Genomic DNA, 22,961 nt, shown 5'->3' with positions numbered 1-22,961 from the left:
TACATTACTCGCGTTACTGTACTTGAGTAGTTTTTTGTGTACTTATACTTTTTCAAGTAATTTTTAAAGAGTGTACTTTTACTTTTACTTAAGTATGTTTTCTTTTAAGTAGTGTACTTCGGTACATTTTACATCACAACCGTTACTGAGTAAAAAATAAAAGAATTAAAAAATGCTAAAACGGAGAAGGGGAAATGCGTTCTGGAAATGAATCACGGGAAGGACAGTAGTCATGCGCGCAAGTCTCACACAGACGATGGCGGACATGCACCGGCGCTTTAAGGGGGGGGGCTCAAGCCCCTGGGCCACAGCCAATCAGGGGCCTTGTAATATTAATAAAATAATAAACTGTCGGAATCGTGGGCCTACATTAATGTACGGATAGAAATAAGGTTAGAAATAAATGAGCGCACAGTAGCCTGCTGTAAGAGACATGGTGGATGTGGTTCGCGAAACGAACACCCACAACTGTACCAGAATAAAATGTAACAAAATGTAACGTCACGCACGAAAACGCACCAAAGACTGCAGACTCCAGAGACACAAATTTAGAGGCTTTGAAAGATGAAGCGTTCACATGTTAGCGGGGCGCATAAAAGGAAAAAAAAGAGAGATGCAGGTAATGATGGAATCGTTGCCTAAAGTCACAGACTTTTTTAAGGTAAGGATCACCAATGTGTTCAGAATATCAGCTACTTATCAGTTATCAGCCTACCAGCAGCTAGGCTATGTGCAGCTAGGCTAGATATGCTATGATCTTTCCAACAGTAAAATAAATCAGTTGTGATTTGAATACGTGTCGTGTGATTTGAGTTATAATCCTGTTAGTATAATAGCATATTTCGATGGGGATAATAAAATGTCTAAAACGGCATCTACTGAAGAAATTGATGAAAAGATTGTAGCCTATAATTTTCACAGTTCAGGCAGCAGACAGAGTAAGCATACTGAGGGGAATAGCAATACAAAGCTAGCGCAGATCCACATTTCTCGCTAGCTGTGTTGGGTGTGTTGTTAACCCGTGTGGATTTAAGTGAAATACTTGAGAAGTTCTGTGGTCAAGACAACGTTTTAAGGTAAGGACACTTGATTATTAATGTTTGCCCGCCGTGGCTTGTTGTTGACGAAAGGCCCACATGATTTTGCCTTATGCAGCTACTGCTAGCGTCATGCTTTGAACTAGGTTAAGCTCATTTGCGCTAAAGGATGGGTTTATTGAAGGACTTTGATGTAGCTAGTTTCTTTTTAAAAAATCGTATGCTCAAAACAGTATGCCCGTGTTCATCATGTTTAACTTTTTTCTTGATGGAGTGCGTGAAATATTGTTGCAAGTGGTATTTTGATGCAGTCATGTCAAAAAGGCACTTGAATGCACGGTCTTATTCAAGGAGAAGGAAGACTTGCATGATGCTTGAACATAGATCGGTAAAATAGACCCTAGTAGGACTTGGTTTCGTGTATTTCGGTCTGTAGAGTTAGGAGTTTGGCCGCTGCCCATGGTGTTTACGTTTCATGTGGCCACTGAGCCAAGTACCTTGACTTGCAGTGAATGTTTGTTTTCATGCCGCCGAGCTATTTTTATGTATTTTATTTTTTAAAAGGACTTGTCTGTGTGTGTTTTATGTTTACAACACATAGGTCTACATTATAGCGCACGCACACTTGTGTGGTTATCTCTGGCCATGCCCCTGCGTGGAAGTTACGCAGTATCATTGTCCTGTCCGTGGTAATAATCAGAACTGGCTCTGTAATGATAATGCGCGCGTTCTTCTCTCCCTCTGCGGTCGGATGTGTTGAGCGATGTGAGCGTAGACCTTGCGCAGCTACGCTGAGCCAAACGTAACCTATCGTGGGCTTCTAGGCTAATTACGCGCTTACACTGTAAATGCTTGACACGTATTGCAAATAAAATAAGAGTGTTTTCCTGGCCAACGGTAAGGGTAGGGTTGACAGGTAGCCTATGAGGGGCCTAGCCCCTGGGCCACGGGTGTTGATAAAGCGCTCCTGCGGACATGGAGGAAACCGAGGAACCTGTGGTGGATGACCCTGCAGAAAACGCAATTTCTTCCAGTAATGAAGTGCACCCCTGGCCCTACATACGTGATCACTTCAGCTTCGTAGAGAAAAGGGGTGACAGTTTCATTATGCAATGCAGATTATGTGTGCCCAAGAAGACAACCATTGCGGCATACAAAAATTCGACGTCTAATCTGCGCAAGCATGTTGAGGTAAGTATTGTCATTGGCATCATAATCACGGGCGCAGATAGAGGGTGGGACGGGTGGGATTCGTCCCACCCAGATTTAAATTCACCTCGTTCGGTCCCCCCCACTTATAGAGAGGAAAAAACGTCTATGCTGTCTTTCTTTGCATAAGGCAAACCTCACGGAAAAATCAAAAGACTAATTACCATTCGGTTTATTGAGGTGCACAGCAGTGTATACATAGTTGCAACAACTCACATAAAACAAAACAAAGACTGATATTCAGTTGGTTGAGCTGCACAGACTGCACAGGTTACGAGCTCGAGCTTGGTTGCTATGGTTACCCACAACAAGTTTGACAGGCATATCGGGGTTGGGGTTGGTTTGCTGGCAGCTTTGTCCCCCCCAGTTTTTTGTCCCCCCCAGTTCAAAAAACGTATCTGCGCCCCTGATCATAATGTTTCCTTTCCATAGTAAAACCGACAATAGGCTGGTTATATTCCAAAAATAGTGGATGGCATTGCTAATGTTGAAGTAGCAACCTGTTGGTACTGTAACATAACGGTAACTAATCTGTTATTCGGTTGGCTAATCATGCAAGCAAGTTAGCTCGCCAACCTGACGTGATCAGTCCTCCTACCATTCTACATCCAACAGGCCAGAAAGGAATACTAAGCAAAACAAATAATGTTTGAATTGAATTGTTCAATAACACACAGTGCACACAGGCAAGCTACGAGATTTCGGTGCAACATTTCACTTTCATATTTTGTGTACAATGTTTTGTGTGTGGTCAGGGCGATGTAAACGACATGACTGTGTGTATTGACCTTTTTTGTTTGTCTCAGTTTTAATGCAGCATTATCCTAAGCATTCAATTTGATACACTTCCTTTAAATAAAACATCTGGGTTGAGATGTACATATATCCTTGTTTCCTCTTCTTTTTCATTTTTGCACAACACAATGGAGGCAGAAAACACCCATTGTTAAAAGTAACGTTTTACTTTTACTCAAAATACATTTTAAATGATCTACTTTTTACTTTTACTTGAGTAGATTTTTTGTCTGGTAACTTTACTTGTACTTAAGTAAAATTTCATCAGAGTAACAGTACTTGTACTTGAGTATAATATTTTAGTACTCTTTCCACCTCTGTCAGCCACCTACAATGCAGTCCTTGGCACACTTCCCAGACAACTGAATGCACACCTAAACCCAGCTGTTTTCAGTGACTCACAGGAGGACAGAGAGAATCAGCATTCCATTGATCACCCTAACGGGCAATCCATTGATCATCCTAACGACTCTTGAGGCCGTTTACAACCAGCCCCCAGTTGACCCACACCAACATGATGACTCAATGACACCTTAGATGAGCTTTTCATCCATGAGAGGATAAATACCTGATGCTCCCTACCAGTCAGACAGAACTGAAGAAGCCTTTCGGATGAGAGGTGAAATGTCTTCAAGAATCTTCAAGCAAGTCCAGTTGCTCTCTTTTACCACCCACAGTTTGACAGTAACAGGATTTATAATCTTGGGAATGGTGAAAGGCCCAACAAATCTAGGTGCCAACTCACATGACATGACCTTAAGAGGTAAGTTAGCAGTTGACAGCATTACCCTCTGGACTGTCCAGTAGGTAGTAGCAGTAGAGTGATGATGATCTGCTTGTCTCTTATAGCAGTGGGAGGTGTGCTGAAGGCAGAAGTAGGCCTGGGCCCAGACTCTGCGACATTGACAAATGAAGGCTTGGGCAGAGGGAACTGCATCTTCCTCCTCCTGGGTGGGGAAAAGGGGATGCTGATAGCCAAGACTGCATTAAAATAGGTAGAGACCTGTGGATGAAGAGGGTAGAGAATTATGGGAGTATTCATCCCAGGTAAGGGTTTTACTCCAGGAAGCAGGGTCTTGAGTCATCATGCACTGAAGAGTCACTTCCAGCTTCTGATTGATCCTTTCAATCTGACCATTTGTTTATGGATGGTAACCTGAAGATAAACTAGGAGACACACCGACAAGTTTATAGAAAGCCCCCCAAAAGCATGCTGTGTATTGAGGGCCCACAATCACACAAAATCTCACTGAGCAGTCCATGAAGTCTAAAAACATGATTCATTAAGAGTTCAGTGGTCTCTTTGGAAGATGGCAGCTTGGGTAAGAGAACAAAATGAGCATTCTTTGAAAAATTATCAACAATGGTTAGGATGCATGTATTGCCAAGAGAAGTGGGAAGTCTAGTGACAAAATCAATAGCAATGTGAGACCATGGGTAATCAGACACTCCAGGATTTTGCGATGTAGCGATTTGCTACTTCAACGCAAATTCAACCAATCCCCACGAATTCAGGGCGGTCTTGCAATTATATCCAATCACCGCAACTTTCCCACAAATTTGACCAATCGTTGGCGTCGTCTTGAGGTGACGTCGACAAACAACATTCCGCCTTACTTCCCTGTTTCCGTTCAAGAGAAGCAGCATGTGCGAGTCAGTGTTTATGTAGGTTTAAATTCTGTTACTGAAAGTGTGTTATGTTTACAGTGAAGGACTGTGTGCATTTTACATAATTTTTTTACTTAATACAAGAAATTAATGGATGCCAACATTTTTGACAAAATGGTATTTTATTTTCCATTGTTTAGGCAGCTTCAGCATCATACTGTGAGATTCTGTTCAAATTGGTTTTTTTTCTTCTATGAAGCCTGAGCCATTTATTTTATTAGTTTATAATTATTGTTTAATTTAGTCTTCAGGAGAGACTGCCTGCACACAGTACTAGTATTAATAGTTTTTTTTTTTCTTACATGAAAGCTGAGGCATTTATATTGTATTTTAAGGTAACTTCATGTTGTGCTGTGAGGTTCTATGCACTTTAACTTTTGAACCAACAAGTGCATTTGGATAAGTAAAGCCTATTTTTCTGCATTTTTGTAGTCCTGGTAATCTTTTATATTGGTAAAATTGTTTATAGGACCATTTCTCAGTGTCTTTGGTTTTTTTAATTAATAGTTTTTCAGTAATAACTTAATATTTAACATATCACTCAATTTTAATCACAAAAAGAGAAAATCGCAACAATTTCTCGCAACTTTCACTTCCTCCCGCAATGTAATCGCAACAAAAACCTAAAAAACACCGCAACCTTCATCGCAATTTTTTTGAACCCCCCCCACAACATCAGACATTTTAGCCCACAACAATCACAAAAAAGGCCCGCGAAATCCTGGAGGGACTGGGTAATGAGGGACTGATAAGGGTTGAAGGAGGCCAGCTGGGACTGATTACCAGGCATGTTGAGGGAGCAAACATCACAGGTGGCTACACAGATCTTGATGTCTTCCTTCATGGAGGACCACCAAAAACACTGCTGAATCAGTGCTGAAATTCTGTCAACACCTGGGTGACAAGCAATCTGTGACCCTTGTCCCCAGTCAAGGACACATTTGCCAACACTGAGAGGAACAAAAAGACACCCAGATTGGCATGAGTTGAGTTTCCTTGCAGACTTCCAGGTTATGGTAGTCTGTCCAAACTATGAAAGGGTGTTTAGCACCCTCTAGCCAATGTCACCATTCCTCGAAAGCAAGTTTAACTGCCAGCACCTCCCGATTGCCAATGTTGTAATTCTGTTCCACCTGTGAAAGACAGTGAGAAAAATAAGCACATGGATGAAGCTTGTTGTCTGTTGGTGACCTCTGAGTCAGGATTGCCCCACCTTCCTTTTCAGATGCATCAACCTCTTCTACAACAAACTGTAAGGATAGGTCAGGTATAATTAAAATGGGAGCAGAGGAAAACCTGGTCTTAAGTTGAGTAAATAACTCTGTGGTCTGGTCTCTCCAAATAAAAGGGACTTTGGTTGAGGTCAGGGCAGTGACAGGAGCAGCAACAGAACAAATTATGAATAAAGCATCTATAGAAATTGACAAGTCCTAAAAAATGTTGGCCCCCTTGTCTGGAAGAAGGAGTGGCCCATTCAGTAGCAGCTTTAACCTTGGAGGGGTCCATCTGTATCTTATTAGGAGGAACAGTGAAACCAAGAAATGATCTGTCTGATCAAGTTCATATTTCTCTGCTTTGATAAAGATTTGATTTTCCAGAAGTCTTTGCAGAACCTGCCTGATGTGAGTTTGATGTGCATCAATAGAAGGGTAGAAAATCAATATATCATCCAGATACACAAACACAAACCTGTTGATAATGTCTCAGAGCACATCATTAACTAAAGACTCACTCACAACCTGCCGTAAGTGTTTTGGACACACACGGGTCACACAGTTTGGTAGCTCGCAGCCATGCCACAGGGTTGCGGTGAACCCAGGGGAAATTTTGTGGGAGGAATACAGGCAAAGTACTTGTCAAGTACAGGTTGCACACCTGACTTCCTCAAAGCGTGGGAAAAATTGTGCCATTAGCCCATGGAAAGCGTATATCTGACGCTTGTGATCAGTGTGTGTTCAGTGAGTGTGGAGTGTGTGACTTGCATTTTACCAGTTTCCTGCACTAGGAGTATGGGCTGCACTTGTGAAGCATGTGTGACACATGTGATTAGCACGTTACAATCACTCATAACTTGCATGTGACATAAGCCAGGAGTGGGTATAAAGCCAGCGTGTCTGTAGCATTTTGCATCTGTCTTTCAACTGAAGAACCTTGGCTATTTTGTGGGAAAAACTCAAAAATTTTCAGTTTAAAGTTTAGAAAATGGGACCCAAGAAGAAGCAAGCAAAAGTGAAGTAACCCAGCCTGAAAGAGCAGAGGGGGAGGAGGAGGAAGAATTTGATGATGATGGTAGCAGCACTGGCAAGCCCTGCATGGACAGGGAGAAGTATGCCTTCAAGCCGGCAGAAGGCACAGCACCCCACCAGAGGTATTTTCACAAGTAAATACACATGCTTTAAACATTCATTTCAGTATCTATATGCTTATGTAATTAATATTATATTTGCTGATTTTCATGTTTGTTTCAGCTAATGACGCCAAGAAGTGAGGACATTGCAATCCCATCATCACTGTCAGGCCATTGTGCCATACTCAGTGATAAGGACAAGGACATCCCGACACCCCGTCCCACCACTCAGCAGGAGTAGTAGCAGGACAGTAGCTCGGAGTCAAAGTGTGTTTCAGTGCTCAAGCTGTTGGGCTATTTAGTTGGGATTTTTTACAATGTAATAAAATGCATTATTCCCTTATACTCATGTTTTATTATTTGACTTTTGCATGGTAAATTAACATATACTCAAGTAAAAACAGCAAATGATGTGGTCTTCTTTCTTTCTTAAAATGCTACATGCTACATGATCAGTTCCTTGGTTCCTCCCCAATATTTTTACCCAGAGTCTTGCCCCTTGTGTCATGTGCAGGTCGCGTGCACTGTGTGCACACCACACATAGGGGTAGAAAGTGAGATGTACTTCTGTCTTGCGGGCTGCACAAATAGCAAGTGTGGAATACTTATGTAGTACTTCTGAGGCACATCACTCATACAATGACCATGCATCACTTGTGCGTCTTACTGTCATCACAAAAAGCCCCTACTAGCCATGCTACTGACTTGGTTCAGGTGTACAAAAGGAGTACGGGTCCCGTATGTAGTGTATGCATTCTTGATTTGTCGCAAGACCCGTAGAATTTGCATGTGCAGAACCAAAATTCTCCATGGGCAGTCTGTGACCTTCTATGGCGCTGAACACATGCAAGTGTTGCACAAGTCTCAAGCATGGTTTTGCCAAATTTTTTACCATAGACTGCCCGTTGCAGCATGTACAGCAGGCTGTGAGTGAGGCTTAAGGCTTGGAATACTGCTGGAGCATTGGTCAGCCCTAATGCAACAATGAGGTACTCAGTGTCCAGTTGGGGCATTGAAGGTGGTCTTCCACTTGTTCCCTTCCCGGATCCTGACCAGATGGTATGGATTATGTAAATCCAGCTTTGTGAATATTTGAGCTCCCTGTAGCAATTCAAAAGAAGTGGTCATAAGAGGAAGGGGGTAACAATTCTTAATAGTAATGTAATTTAAGCACCTGTAATCAGTACAAGGTCAAAGAGATTTTCTTCTCAACAAAAAAAGAACCCTGCACCTACAGGTGATAAGGAGGGGTTGATGATTCCTGCTCCCAAAGACTGAGATGTAGTTCTCCATTGCCTCTCTCAAAATATGAACGTAGATGTGCCCCTTAGGAAGAGTAGTCCTATGGCGTAGTCATAGGATCTATGAGGTTGGAGGGATGTTACTCTGGACTTACTGAACACTGGCTTGAGGTTGAGATATTCAGGAAGAACACAGGACAGATCTGGCAAGGTGTCCATAGGAGGAGAGAGAGGACTTAGGGGAAGTGGCAACATTAAGGCAATGGGCATGGCAGAAAACATTCCATCATAGAATGGAATTATCAGTGCAGCAAATATGGGGATTATGTTTGGATAGCCAATGCAGTCCTAACCAGTCCCCCCAGGATTTCGCGGGCCTTTTTTGTGATTGTTGTGGGTTAAAATGTCTGATGTTGTGTGGGTTTTTCCAAAAAATTGCGATGAAAGTTGCAATGTTTTTTAGGTTTTTGTTGCGATTACATTGCGGGAGGAAGTGAAAGTTGTGAGAAATTGTTGCGATTTTCTCTTTTTGTGATTAAAATTGAGTGATATGTTAAATATTAAGTTATTACTGAAAAACTATTGATTAAAAGAACAAAGGCACTGAGAAATGGTCCTATAAACAACTTTACCAATATAAAAGATTACCAGGATTACAAAGATGCAGAAAAATAGGCTTTACTTATCCAAATGCACCTGTTGGTTCAAACTTAAAGTGCATAGAACCACACAGCACAACATGAAGTTACCTTAAAATATAATATAAATGCCTCAGCTTTCATGTAAGAAAAATAACTATTAATACTAGTACTGTGTGCAGGCAGTCTCTCCTGAAGACTAAATTAAACAATAATTATAAACTAATAAAATAAATGGCTCAGGCTTCATAGAAGAAAAAAACAATTTGAACAGAATCTCACAGTATATGCAAATGAGAAATTACCAACGTTGACACTAACCATGCCCATTTAAAATAACTCACCTTGATTCTTTCAGCACTCGCAATTGACTTGGATGCAACAGCCTGTGTAATTGTGATCTGTCTCATTGTCATCTGACGTCCCTGCATTTCTCCAGTTCTCAGGTTGTGTTTCCCAGTGGCAAAATGCTTATCAATTGATGATTTCCTCTTATGTTCCACCACAATGCTGCATGTAGTGCAAAATAGTTTACCCATGCTTTCATGCAGAATGCCGGGGTACTGCTTTTCGCGATCTTTTGCAGTTATTTTGGTCGGTAAGTGTGAAACGTTTGACTCGCACATGCTGCTTCTCTTGAACGTATACACGGAAGTAAGGCAGAAGGTAGTTTGTCGACATCACCTCAAGACGACACCAACTGAAGCCTTGGTCAAATTTGCGGGAAAGTTGCGGTGATTGGATATAATTGCAACACCGCCCTGAATTCATGGGGATTGGTTGAATTTGCATTGATGTTGCAAATCGCAACATCGCGAAATCCTGGAGGGTCTGCCTAACACAATAGGAACACAAGAGTTAGCCAAGACATAAAAAAGAGATGATTTCAGAGTGGTTATTTGAAACCTGTAGGGGTACTGTTTCAGTAACCTGGTGGATAGCACTAAGATACTGACTGTTTAAGGCCCTGGCTGTGAGAGGTTGGTTGAGGGTGTGTATGGCAATTCTCAGGTCTTGAACTAAGGAGGCACTGATGAGGTTCTAAATCCACACCAGAGTCAATTAGTGCTTGGAGAGGGTAGGCTTGACATGATGAAGACAGAGAAAGACAATAGTGACTGCTCAACAGGGAATGGGGAAGGCTTGTTCTTAAGCAGGCATTTCTGACAAAAATGTCCACTCTGTCCACTGTAGAAACAGGCCCGAATCTCCTGATGTCACTCACATTCCTCTGGAGAGAGCCAGGATAGATGAACTTGGATAGGTTCAGGTAGCAAAGAGGGTTCCTGAGAAGAAGACAATGAGCCACATGCCTGGGGTAATCCTGGGGACCTCTCTTTGTCATGACCTCAGATAGGCATCAGTGCAACCCACCAGATCCATGACAGCATCCAGGTCAGAGGGTAATTCTCAGGAGGGCAACTCATCTTTAACATTCTCAGAAAGCCCATGATAAAAGACATCAAACAGTGTATGATTATCCCAATCACATGAAGCAGACAGGGTTGGAAACTTTATGGCATAGTCATTGCTAGAGAGGTTACCTTGCTTGAGGCATAGTAGCTCCCTCGCTGCTTCTCCACCACTCAGAGTGTGGTCAAAGACACTTCTCATCTCCTAAGAAAAAAATGTTTCAAACTGTTCCAAAATGGAAAGTTGGCATCTCACACAGCAGTGCCCCACTCACAAGCCTTCCCAATGAGTAAGGAGATGATGTAGGCTACTTTGGAGCATTCCGTGGGAAAGATGGAGCCTTGGAGTTCCATAATCAATGAACACTGTAGGACAGTGGAGCCAGTAGCCTAGGTTCACCATGGAGGGGAGCTGGAGGATGAACAGACTGAGCAGGACTGGGCAAGACTGGAGCAGGCAGAGAATGGTGTGCTTGAAGCTGTTGGATCTGGATTGTGAGAGCATTAAGAGTTTCAACAACAGTCACAAGATTCTGATTTACATTCTGAATTTCCTCCTGTTGGGTCCCAATAAGAACTCCTTGCTTCTTTAGGGCAACTATGAGGTGAAAGAGTTGGTGGGTCCTGCTGGGTCCATTTTGTGGGCAGGTTATTCTGTCACAGGCTGCAAGGCCTGAGGTGTAGTGAACTGAACTCAGAAGCAGACATGGGAGACAGGAGTGCAATGAAAGTATTTATATTGTTGCAGGTGGTCTTGAGGCAAATGTCAAAGCACAAAAAGGAAAATACTCCAGACAGTTGCAAAGACAGAGGGGGATAAAAAAAGTAAAAAATCCACAAAACAGGCAAAAGACAAAAATCCATAAACATGAAAAAGGCACAAAAAATATTCCAAAGAGACAAGACAATCTGGCAGGGACTGAGACAGCTTATATGGCTTTTAAGCAGTCTGTAATGAGTTGATCAATAACAGGTAAGTGGAGAGAATGCTGGGTGATGGGTGAAGCAAGCTGTCAGTCTTGCAGTCTGGGAGGCATAGAGAAAACCTGGAGTGGAAGACAGAGGAGCCGGGCACACATACAAGTCAAGTCAAGTTTATTTTTATAGCGCTTTTAACAAAGCCATAGCCTTAGCCATAAAAGCATTACTGTAAGTGTCCAGAGCATCTTCCAAGTGTGACTTTCAACTGTCCATATGGGGCCATCCTCCACAGGAGCAATGTGATGAGACTCCAGCCAAACATAGGACATCATGATGGATCAGACAGGTCTGAGAAGCAGAAGAGGTCAGCATCTCAATCTCAGGATTGACATGTAACTCAGAGGACAGACAGAGAGAGGGGTGGGGAGGGGAGGAAAGAAAGGGAGAGAAAATACAGGTTGTTAGGTATGCCCAATGTCACCTGATGAGTAGGAACAGTATATATTTTGCGCTGAGCGCAAGCAGGGACTCTGGCAAAACTAACTATGACAGCATAACTAAAAGGGGAGAGCCAGAAGGTAGTACAGGCATGAGGGCGCCCCAGGACATAAAGCAGCCAGCCACTACATCGCCAATAAACTTAAGTGAGCAACTGAATGAGGGACTGACAGCATCCATACATCCCAGTTTATCAAACACTATGTCTGAGGACCCTCCAGATCTACTCCTTTGCCTCATAAACACTTGTATAGTCCTCCCACTCAACTCTAATGTGTTACAGAATTGTCATGGCATACCCCTTTACACCTGATAACCCCTTAAGCATGGAAGGTGAATTGGAGGGAGTCTACTAAAATATTAAATTTGGGATGTATCTACTTTAACTAGAGCATATGACTCTGACTAGGGTGCCGAGAGGCCTAGTTAGTGGATTTTATAGCTATACTGTCACTGTGAGCTTACAACCTCCCATGCATACCTTTCAACACACCATAGCCCAACCCTAACCACATTTAACAGACATAAATAAACACTGCAAGTGCAGATATACATTGCAACAACATGAAATGTTTATCAGCACATAAACAGCCAATCACCCCTTTAAAATGTCCTGGTGACCCTTGAAATCAATAAAATAAAATAATACCCGGGGTTTTGTAAAACTCAGTTATGGTACCATGTTGTTGGCACGTATGTTGAAGCTCATTTGAATCCTTATGAAAAGTATTTTCTTAGTACTCACTGATCCTTGGAAATTCAGAAATAGTTAGCAACAGTTTTTTCTCAAACCCTCTGTTCAGCGAAGACAGGTGAGATGAGATGGAGAAACCAGTCCTGAAGACAGGTCCATGTGCAACAGTAGGTTCCCTAGCGGCAGCGTGAAGTCCCGAGCACCCTCTACAGCAGCAGCAGAGGCCTCCACGGCAGCGGGATGGCAGGCAGGCATGTAAGCATTGAGGCACATTATGCAGAAATTCACAACACTAATAAACCCACTATTCGTTCCCATAAATGTTCATATTGTCACCAGTTCACATATAATGTCCATACTCACTCAGAAAACTTGGCACAAATATGTCTCCCACACACACACACAGTCTCCTTCTTCTCCCAGATAGTGAAAACGAGGCTAACTAGCATTAATACACAACAGAAAATGGCGTCGCCGAAGTTTAGGATAATTTCCGGCTGAAACAGCTTCAAACATGGCTCACTCTTGCATTTTGTACCAGGTAACACACATATAAAACCTCCAGTTTTTAGTTTCAATAACAACAGCAACTTTAAGCTGGGGCAGAAGCACCCAAGATGGGTCTTACACGTCAACCTTCTGAAACAGTGACAGGAAAGAACAGGTTTGGCTGCTGAGGTGTTTATGATCCGACGTGTGCTAGAGGAGGATGGGGGGAGGAGCAGTACCTACCTTTCCCAACGGAGGGCGCCCTTGACCTCAGCCATCTCTCCCATGCTCAGTGAGTGGACATTAACCATCTCTGCGGCCCAGCCCTGTTTAAGGAGCAGCCAGGGCACACCACACTGGTAACCCACCACATCACCCTGTGTGAGAGTGCAGCACCTCGACGCAGGAGCTATCACGTTCCTGAATGGCTTCTTGCTGGATTGAGGAAGGAGGTCGACCAGATGCTGGCCATGGGTATTATTGAAAGATCGAAGAGTGAATGGTGCAGTCCAGTAGTGTTGGTACCCAAGAAAGATGGGACCCTCCAGTTCTGTGTTGACTTTAGGTACCTAAATTCTGTCTCTAAATTTGACTCATATCCAACCCCCTGAACTGATGACCTCATTGACTCTTTAGGACCTGCAAATTGGGTAACCACCTTGGACCTTGCAAAAGGTTATTGGCAGGTATCCCTTAGTGATGCTGCCAAGGAGCTGACTGTGTTCTGGACACCCTGGGGTCTCTTTCATTTCTCTAAAATGCCATTTGGGCTACATGGGGCCCCTGATACATTTCAGAGATTAATGGACCAGGTGTTGGCCGGCACTTAAGGCTATGCTGTGGCATATCTCGATGATGTCATTGTATACCGCGTGTCATAGGAAGACCATGTCCGGCACGTGAAAGATGTGCTGGGCAGGATTGAGTCTGCAGGCCAGACCATCAACCCTGCCAAATGTGTCATTGCCAAGGGGGAGGCTGAGTACCTGGGCTATGTGATTGGTGGGGGTATCATCAAGCCACAGGGGCATAAGCTTGAGGCTATCCAGAAATGTCCTTTGCCTCATATTAAGACTCAGGTGCGGTCATTCCTGGGCATGGCCAGATGGTACAGAAGATTTGTGCCCAACTTTTCTGTTAGGGCAGCTGCCCTTACAGATTTGATGTGTAAGAATTCTCCAGTCCAGGTGCAGTGGTCCGAAGAGGGCAAGAAGGCTTTTGAGGACATACAGAATGCGCTGTGTAACGAGCCTGTATTGCATTGTTCTAATTTCAGAAAACAATTTGTGTTGCAGACTGACGCCTCTGACATAGGTATAGGTGCGGTGCTTCTCCAGGGTGAACCAGACTAGAGGCATCCAGTGGCGTACATCAGCCGCAAACTGTATCCAAGGGAGACTCGATATTCGACGGTCGAGAAGGAGGGCCTTGTAGTGAAATGGGCCCTTGATGCCTTCAGGTACTACCTCCTGGGCCGTGAGTTCCTCCTGGAGACAGATAATTGGCCTCTGCAATGGATGGACCATATGCAGGATTCCAACGCACGGATTACCAGCTGGTACCTGTCCATGCAGCTATACCACTTTACCATCAGCCATATCCCTGGGTGGAGCAATGCTACTGCTAACTTTCTCTCCCGCCTGCCGGCGTGAGACCTGAGGTGGGGGTGTGTGTGATGGTCATGAAGTGACTGCACAGAGAAGCCCTCCATAGAGACTGTTCTACACACAAATGCACACACACAGATGTTTGCATACACACACATAAGCCCATACTTGTACATGGACTTTTACATTCGTGTTCACATATAAAATTATCAAGCGAACATTGGACTGGTGCTTTAACAAATGTAATGTTAGAGAAAGAAACACTCAAGACTACTTTATTATGCTGTGGACATTTATTGTGCTTAAGTAGGGGTGCAAACTTGAGCGAAAAAGAAATGTTTTTGAGTATAAAATGATTACCGTTTGGGTGGTTGATGTTTGTTGCGGTTTTTGGTTTGGCAGCATCTGTCTGGCAGTAAAAGGGTGCTGGCAGGAAATGATGTAGTATTTATTTGGTTCCAGGCCTAATTGGGCTAGTTCATCCTGGTTGTGGCCATGGGGATGACAGAGGTGGCCTTGATCAAACCACCTCTGTATTGTGTCTTTTCATGTGTTATTAGGATGGAATGTCTTTGTATTTATTTTTAAAGATTTTTTCACCTTTATTGGATAGGACAGTGTAGAGACAGGAAATGAGCAGGGGAGAGAGAGAGAGAGAGAAAGAGAAAGGGAGGGAGGGATCGGGAAATGACCTTGGGTCAGAATTGAACCTGGGTCCCCGGATTTATGGTATGGCGCCTTATCCACCTGAGCCACGACGCCCCCGTCTTTGTATTTATTTAGTAAATCTGCTTGTTTGCATGTATAAGAACTTGTGCTTTTGTCTCAGAGTCTCTCTTGTTGTTTATGTGTTGATTGTTATGTGTTCACTGTTTGTAAATAGTGCTGGCCACCTGGGCCCTGTACTACGAACGGAGGTTAACCTACCCAGAAGTAACCCAGGGTTCCCCCTCTAAACCGGGGTTGACAAAACCTGATTATCTTGTTTGGGGTTAAACGGTACTACGACGCCAGTTATGAAGTTGATTTGTTGAACCTGGTTTAACCTAATCAGGGTTAATGTGCGTTCGCGTTAAAGGGGAGGTTATCAGCGCAAATCACCACTGTTCACAATGGCATGGTCGCCGTACTTCATGGAGGAAGAATGCGCTGTCATAATGCAAAGCTACGAGGAGTTCAAAACAACATTAAGAGCAAAATCTAACACAGCAGCTGCCAATAAGGAGCGGCAAGCATGTTGGCAACAAATTGCCGATCAGGTAAATGCATAAGTACATTCTCCCTTCTACATGTTCCAGAACAGAAGTATGAGAGAAAGCTTCATGATCAATCACAAGTCACAGAAAATGGTCCTTCGACGTGTCCCCAGTCATATATAGCTTGTTTAATGTCCAAAAAATCCTGAATAAAATTTGGTATGGTAAATTCATGGAGTAGCCTACTTAAGCTGATATGTGCACAGAGTCACATGAATTAGGATGACTGACTGTTCAGTCCCTTTGACTAAGTTGGTGTATGTCCTGTGAACATTTCAGAGGCAACAGCAGTGCCAAACGCACCTGGCAACAGGTGAAAATGAAATATAAAAACATCATTCATAATGGTAAGTGTGTGTGTGTGTCGTTCTTTTTCTGTACTGTGTTTCAGATGAAAAAGCTTTTGCCCAAGGACAAGAAGTAGGCTAAACAGCATTTGCCTTTTATTTATTCAAGTTTTATCTGTTTGCCTAATAGTTCAAATTGTTTTGTATATAGTTTATAATGTAGTTGTGTGATATTAATGATAATATTGTGGGAAAACTACTTTGCACGGATGTTCATTTAATTTATTCTATCATCATTTTGTTTGTTCTATTTTTGTGTATTTTATTTATTTATCTGTTTGTCTAGTTGTATCTATTTTTCTAATAATATATTTTTTGCATTAATTGTTTTTTCCTATTAAAATAATCTTGTGTTCTTGTTATAACTTTATCTATTTATCTGACTGTTTAGTTGTATCTATTTTTGTTACAATTTCAATATTTTTAATATAAGTTTTTTTCTATTAAAATGTTCTTGTGTTATATTTATTGTAGTTGTATCTATTTTATGTCTCAGACTTAAATATTTTTGTAAAACAAGTGTTTTTCTATAAAATATTCTTGCGTTCTTGATAACTATGTTCTTGAGTGGGTTCTTTTTTTTTTTTTTTACAGAAAAGCCGTTCTGCATGGACATTCATTGAAGCCCTCATTGTTTTTTAATGGTTATTTATGAGCATTTAGGGGTTACAATAATGTAAGTCTAGGTTGCTTTATATAAAAGGTATGTCCAGAAATATTGTCACTGTCTAAGCAGAGGGATCTGGCTTCTTTAGACGCTGTCTTCTTAAAACTGAATAAATATTTAAAAAGAGCCAAATGAGCCAGTCTTTTGAACGGCTCTTTTCAAAGAACGGATCACAAAGATGTGGATCCCATCAAAGAGCCATAAATCCCATCTCTAATCTGCGCTCCGATATCGCACGGGTCATCCAGGTACGCTGGCATTGTCTCTAGAGGAAATGTCGGTGGAGAGATGGTGTTTAAAAAGGGTGTGGTTAATCGGAAACCTCGGGTTAACCAAGAACATAACCTGAGACGAGCAGGTTTGAGATGCAGCGTAAATTGCCATGGCAGCATACCTCGGTTTGAACATGACCAACTTTCGTAGTATGGGTTAATCGGGAAGTTACGCTGCACGTGATCAAGTTACTCTTGAAGTTACCCTGGTAAGCCAGAAAACCCGCTTCGTAGTACAGGGCCCTGCTATGTTTGCTTGTTTAGTCTTATGTTGGGGGTCCTGATTGTTATATTGCATGTGAGTACTGAGGCTCTGTGAGTGTTACAATTAATCCTCTGCATTTTAGAGGTTAACTTATTCTGAATTTGGCAGTATTTTGTATGTTTCCTGATTTTTTAATTTTTCTGAATTTTGATTCTTTTTTTTTCTTTTTGCAATTTTACTGATTGGTTTGAATTTTGCTTATGGACACTTATTGCTTGATTTATTTTTTTTAAAGCTTGATATTAAATTATATTGTCCATTCTCACACTGACTGATTTTTTGTGGCCAAATCCACTCCCGCTCAACAGTGTCTGCTCAGCTACCTTCACAGTAAACTGGGATGTATGGATGCTCTCAGTCCCCACTCGCTTGCTCACTCAAGTTTGTTGATGGTGTAGTGGCTGGCTGCTTTATGTCCTGGGGCTCCCTCATGCCTGTGTTACCTTCTGGCTCTCCCCTTTTAGTTATGCTGTCATAGTTAGTTGCTGGAGTCCCTGCTTGTACTCAGTGCAATATGTATAATGTTCCTACTTATTCAGGTGACACTGGGCATACCTAACAACCTGTGTTTTCTCTCTTTCTCTTTCCCCCCCAAATCTGTCCCTCTGAGTTACATGTTGGTCCTGGGATCGAGATGCTGACCTCTTCTGCTCCTCAGACCTGCTTGATCCATCCTGGTGCCCTGTGTCTGGTTGGAGTCTCATCGCATCGCTCATGTGGAGGATGGCCCCATGAGGAAAGTTGAAAGTCACACTTGGAGGATGCTCTGGACTCTTACAGGAATGCTTTTATGGCTGAGGACTACAGTTGACTTGCTAACTTTAGGACTGCAGTTGTCATGAACAGTTCTGCACTCAAGTTTCCACCAATGAAGAGTTTATAACATCAACAAAACTGACTTTATGTTGAATCTGTTAATATTAGTCATGCGGTCTGTTGTTGCCCAAATGAGGATGGGTTCCCTTTTGAGTCTGGTTCCTCTCAAAGTTTCTTCCTCATGTCGTCTGAGGGAGTTTTTCCTTGCCACCATCACCACAGGCTTGCTCATTGGGGATAGATTAGGGATAAAATTAGCTCATGTTTTAAGTCGTTCAAATTCTGTAAAGCTGCTTTGCAACAATGTTTATTGTTAAAAGTGCTATACAAATAAACTTGACTTGACTTGAGACAACAGGTTTCAAGAGAGATACAGTGGGGCAAAAAAGTATTTAGTCAGCCACCAATTGTGCAAATTCTCCCAGTTAAAAAGATGAGAAAGGCCTGTAATTTTCATCATAGATACACTTCAACTATGAGAGACAGAATGGGGGGAAAGAATCCAGGAAATCACATTGTGGGATTTTTAATGAATTAATTGGTAAATTCCTCGGTAAAATAAGTATTTGGTCACCTACAAACAAGCAAGATTTCTGGCTCTCACAGACCTGTAACAACTTCTTTAAAAGGCTCCTCTGTCCTCCACTTGTTACCTGTATTAATGGCACCTGTTTGAACTCGTTATCAGTATAAAAGACACCTGTCCACAACCTCAAACAGTCACACTCCAAACTCCACTATGGTCAAGACCAAAGAGCTGTCAAAGGACACCAGAAACAAAATTGTAGACCTGCACCAAGCTGGGAAGACTGAATCTGCAATAGGTAAGCAGCTTGGTGTGAAGAAATCAACTGTGGGAGCAATTATTAGAAAATGGAAGGCATACAAGACCACTGATAATCTCCCTCAATCTGGGGCTCCACGCAAGATCTCACCCCGTGGGGTCAAAATGATCACAAGAACAGTGAGCAAAAATCCCAGAACCACACGGGGGGACCTAGTGAATGACCTGTAGAGAGCTGGGACCAAAGTAACAAAGGCTACCATCAGTAACACACTGAGCCAGGGACTCAAATCCTGCAGTGCCAGACATGTCCCCCTGCTTAAGCCAGTACATGCCCAGGCCCATCTGAAGTTTGCTAGAGAGCATTTGGATGATCCAGCAGAGGATTGGGAGAATGTCATATGGTCAGATTAAACCAAAATAGAACTATTTGGTAAAAACTCAACTTGTTGTGTTTGGAGAAGAAAGAATGCTGAGTTGCATCCAAAGAACACCATACCTACTGTGAAGCATGGGGGTGGAAACATCATGCTTTGGGGCTGTTTTTCTGCAAAGGGACCAGGATGACTGATCCGTGTAAAGGAAAGAAAGAATGGGGCCATGTATCCTGAGATTTTGAGTGAAAACCTCCTTCCATCAGCAAGGGCATTGAAGATGAAACGTGGCTGGGTCTTTCAGAATGACAATGATCCCAAACACACCACCTGGGCAATGAAGGAGTGGCTTCGTAAGAAGCATTTCAAGGTCCTGGAGTAGCCTAGCCAGTCTCCAGATCTCAACCCCATAGAAAATCTTTGGAGGGAGTTGAAAGTCCATGTTGCCCAGCGACAGCCCCAAAACATCACTGCTCTAGAGGAGATCTGCATGGAGGAATGGGCCAAAATACCAGCAACAGTGTGTGAAAACCTTGTGAAGACTTACAGAAAACGTTTGACTTCTGTCATTGGCAACAAAGGGTATATAACAAAGTATTGAGATGAACTTTTGTTATCGACCAAATACTTATTTTCCACCATAATTTGCAAATAAATTCTTTAAAAATCAGACAATGTGATTTTTTGGATTTTTTTCTCATTTTGTCTCTCACAGTTGAGATATACCTATGATGAAAATTACAGGCCTCTCTCATCTTTTTAAGTGGGAGAACTTGCACAATTGGTGACTAAATACTTTTTTGCCCCACTGTATATACGAGACAGGGCATCTGCTTCAGTATTACAGGAACCGGGACGATAAGAAATGGAAAATTTAAATTAGGAAAAGAATAGAGACCACCGAGCCTGACAGGGATTAAGCCGTTTAGCTGACCATAAATATTCAAGGTTTTTATGATCTGTTAACACGAGGAAGGGATGCGTAGCTCCCGCTAGCCAATGGTGCCATTCTTCGAAAGCTAGTTTCATGGCCAGCAATTTTCTATCTCCGAGATCATAATTACGTTCAGCAGGGGTCAGTTTATGGGAGTAGAAGGCGATTGGATGTAGTTTACAGGGGTCACCTATGCGCTGGGACAGCACCGCTCCCGTGCCTACCTCGGAGGCATCCACCTCCACCACGAAAGGCTGAGTGGGATCAGGATGCTTAAGAATGGGGGCAGAGGTGAAGGCTACCTTGAGGGATTCGATCGCCTCCTGAGCCCGGGGATTCCATGAGAGTTTTTTGGCATTTCCTTTCAATAAGCTAGTAAGAGGAGCTGCTAGACTACTGAAATTGCGAATGAAACAACGGTAGAAGTTAGCAAACCCAAGGAATCGCTGGAGTTCTTTAATGGAAGTCAGGATGGGCCAATTAGTTACGGCTTTTACTTTCTTGTAGTCCATAACAACACCCTCCGGACTGATGACGTAGCCTAGGAAAGAAGTAGAAGGACGATGAAATTCACACTTCTCCCCTTTAACATACAGCTGGTTCTTTAGCAGATGCATAAGGACAGAACGGACATGATGAATATGAATTTTGAGATTAGGGGAGTAAATCAAAATGTCATTGATGTAGGCAATAACATATTTGCCAACCATATCCCTTCGGACATCATTTACAAATGCTTGAAATATGGATGGGGCATTACGCAACCCGAAGGGCATTACTAAATATTCATAGTGCCCCCTAGTGGTAAAAAATGCAGTTTTCCATTCATCACCTTCCTTAATACGGACTAAATTATACACACTTCTTAAGTAAAGTTTTGTAAATATAAACGCTCCACAAAGTTGTTCTAGTGCTATGGGGACTAAAGGCAGCGGATAAGAATAGGGTTTCATGATCTGATTTAACCCACGATAGTCAATGCAGATATAGTCCCCGCTCTTTCTTGCTAATGAAAAAGAACCCTGCAGCTGCGGGAGAAGTAAGACAGATGAAGCCCTGTTCTTAAGCCTCCTGAACATATTCCTCCATAGCGCTTTCTTCCGCCTGAGAGAGTGGATAAATCCTAGACTTAGGTAGAATAGCATCATCTATTAATTCAATAAAACTGTCATATTCTCTGTGAGGGGGAAGTTTGGTAGCACTTTTCTTGCCTAAATACTTCTAACAAGTCACTGTATTCGGGGGGGGGGGGGGGGGGGGGAGACAGAAACTATGACATTGGCAATGGGGCTTTCTATAGTCATTGAAGATACCAAAACTGTGGGAAGCGCTAGACAATGGTCATAGCAGTAACTGGACCATGAAAGTATCTCTTTATCGTACTAAGATATGATGGGGTTATGTTTCCTAAGCCAGGGCAAACCTAAAATAATAGCATATTCACAAGAATTCAATATAAAAAAGCAAATCTCTTCAGAATGTAATGCACTGACAGTCACATTAATGGGTTTCGTGACCCGGTTAATGAGTCCTTCTCCCATGTGATCCCCATCGACAGCAGTCAATCTCAGCAGCTCCTCCAGTGGCTCCACAGGAATCTGGAGATCTCCACCAGCTCGGCGTGGATAAAGTCCCCTTCAGCTCCGGAATCAATTAATGCTGAGAACACAAAGACAGACTGAGGGCAGTTAATTGTCACGGGTAGGAGGAAGGACTTGGAGACCAACCCCTTAGTGGGTGTGCTTACCACATTAGCACATGGAGCACGCTCCACGTGCTTTCCTGGAGTCGGTGCCGAAATACTGCATCGGTGGATTTGACAGTTCCGCAATAGAGACACAGCCCTTCATGGAGATGTCGTTGCTTCTCCTCTGCAGACAAATGGAATGTGTCACACTGCATGGGTTCCAGGATTTCTGGTTCCTTATGAGTCCAGGTCAGAGGTGGATATGGACGGCGAGGATTCAGTGCAGCAGCTGGAACCATAGGGGATTTATGAAAACCTCTCCCATGTTTCAGTTGGTGTAGGCAAATGGCTAATGAAATCAGCTTCTCTCATAAAAGACCATCATCCTTACAAGCCATTTCCGCTAGTATGTTGGCGTTCAATCCGTTGCAAAATGTCACTAGTCACCAGCTCATTCCAACCACTCCCAGCCACAAGAGTGTGAAATTCCAAAGCGTAGTCAGAAACTGAGCTATTACCTTGACATAAATGGGTGAGTAATTCCCCTTGAGAGCAGCCCCCATTGGCGTGATCAAAAACTGCTTTAAATTCTTTAATGAAATTGTCTTAAGTGTCGGACTGGACTATGGGCCAAACTGCGGTAGCCCAATCCAAGGCCTTGCCCTTAAGGCGAGAAATCATAAAAGAAATACGAGCCTTGTCAGAGCTCAGAGGGGAATTTGCAAAAAAATATCGAACATTGTAACAAAAACCCTTTACACTGATTAGGTGAGCCATCAAATTTATCTGGTTTACTGACAACAAACGAACTGGTATCAGCCGTGGAGGGAGCAGCTAGGTTAGTAACCTGAGGTGAGCCGGAGGAGCTGAGTTGTTGGAATTGAGTGGTGATTTCTCTCATGCTTTCAACAATCTGCATCAACTGTTCTTGCTGCTAACCTTGCTGCTGCTTAAGAATCTGGATAGACTGAGTCACAAACATCTGTCCTTGGCTGCTAAGCGT

General features: G+C 42.8%; 1 protein-coding gene across 1 annotated transcript in view; it reads right to left on the bottom strand.

Annotated features, from left to right (window-relative positions):
* The window catches only part of ca14 (carbonic anhydrase XIV), a 145,411-nt gene that overhangs the window by 53,861 nt on the left and 68,589 nt on the right, over positions 1-22,961 (bottom strand). The window lies entirely within an intron of this gene.

This window comes from Neoarius graeffei, chromosome 5 (genome assembly GCF_027579695.1).
Source record: "Neoarius graeffei isolate fNeoGra1 chromosome 5, fNeoGra1.pri, whole genome shotgun sequence".
Classification (NCBI taxonomy): domain Eukaryota; kingdom Metazoa; phylum Chordata; class Actinopteri; order Siluriformes; family Ariidae; genus Neoarius; species Neoarius graeffei.
Note: the sequence above shows the minus strand (reverse complement) of the source record. Positions and strands in the feature narration are given on the sequence as shown.